The following is a 1550-nucleotide window of genomic DNA, read 5'->3' as shown; positions in this document are numbered from 1 at the left end:
GACAACGCTCACAAGGTTCATTCATGCCAGCTGGCCAATGGAAGCACGTTGGCAGGGTCCCCCTCCAGGGACACAAGGCGGCTGGAGGCCAGGGGTTGGCAGCAGGGAGGCAGCCAACTGAGAGCTGGACAGGCTCAGCAGAAAAAGTCTAATTTCTATTCAGGGACCAGAAGGATTAAAAAAAAAGGGTCTGGAACATATTTTTATGATATGATGAAAACAGCACTCAAAGACAAAATGAGGACACCTCCATAGGACCAGAGACCAAACTTGAAGGGGGCTTCTGTTGGCCAAAAGTGAGCAAATAAAAAGCATTCATTTCAGCAGTACATATGCTAAAGTTGGAACCGTACAGAGAATCAGCACTGTCCCTGCTTAAGGATGACATGCAAATTTGTGAAGTGTTTCTTATTTTTTTCAAACTCTGAGTGACAGATTCAATAAGAATATGGAAGCCTGGAAAAGATACCAAACAGAAATACCTGAAGTAAAACACTGTAGATCTCACACACTGCACAAATGTGCTGAGCGCTGGAGCACCAACTCCATAAAACAAGACAACTGCAATTAAAAGATCAAATAAACACTAGCACAATCACAGGAGAGGATGTTAACATGCCACTTTTGCAAAGAGATTTGTCAACTAAATAAAAAAATCAATAAAGAAATATCAGAACTGCCCCACATCCTTCAACGTAGGGACTTAATATAGAGTATTCCAAGGCTCTACAACAGAGTATGCATTCTTTTTAGCAGTACAGAGTGCCTTTTCCAAAATAGATCACATATAAGTGCACAAAACCTGCTTAAGTAAATATAAAAGAAATGCAATCACCCCATGCAAACCATCAGACCACTGTGCAATGAAAATAGGAATCAAAGAAGGAAGAAATTTTGGAAAAGGCCAAGCTCCTAGAAAAAATAATACTTAATCAATGTTTCACAGAAGAAATTTTTAAATTTCTAGAGGTTAATGACAGTGGTGGTGCAACTCAATGAAATCTCTGGAACACATGAAAATAGTCCTATAAGGAATAGTCATCACTGTCAAGGTCACATGAAGAAAACAGAGCATGCACAAATATGCAACTTTATGAGAAAGCTTAAAATAATTGAGAAACAAAAATAAATCCGCCCCAAACTGAAATTAATGAAATTATACAGATAGGAGTGGAAATTAATGAAATTAAGACTAAAAATAACAGTAAAATAATCAATGAACTGAAGAGCTAATACTTTGAAAGAATAAATATAATAGGTAAGCCCATTGCCAGGCTCATCAAGAGACACAGAGGCAGGATTCACATCAATGCAGTTAAAAATGAAAAAGGTAAAATAAAAACAGACTCTGGAAATCCAGGAGATAGTAAAAATAATACACTTCAAATAATTGTATTCCCAAAAAAAGCAAATTTTGAAGAAATTGACAGAATCCTAGACCCATAAAACTATTACAACTAACCCCCAAAATACATAAATATGCATAACAACCCAATAACAAACAAGAAAATTGACATAGTAAAGAATGTACTAGCAAAAAAAAAAGCCCA

At 36.6% G+C, this 1550-nt stretch overlaps 1 non-coding gene across 1 annotated transcript; it reads left to right on the top strand.

The window, feature by feature from the left end:
- The first annotated feature begins 311 nt into the window (after window positions 1-311).
- Window positions 312-416, top strand: LOC111816232. Its single transcript, XR_002820679.1, has one exon. It is a non-coding gene; the product is annotated as a U6 spliceosomal RNA (small nuclear RNA).
- The last annotated feature ends 1134 nt before the right edge of the window (window positions 417-1550 follow it).

The sequence above is a fragment of the Octodon degus genome, unplaced genomic scaffold (assembly GCF_000260255.1).
Source record: "Octodon degus isolate 3935 unplaced genomic scaffold, OctDeg1.0 scaffold00028, whole genome shotgun sequence".
In the NCBI taxonomy this organism is placed as follows: domain Eukaryota; kingdom Metazoa; phylum Chordata; class Mammalia; order Rodentia; family Octodontidae; genus Octodon; species Octodon degus.
The sequence above is the reverse complement of the archived record's forward strand: the minus strand, read 5'-3'. Positions and strand labels throughout refer to the sequence as shown.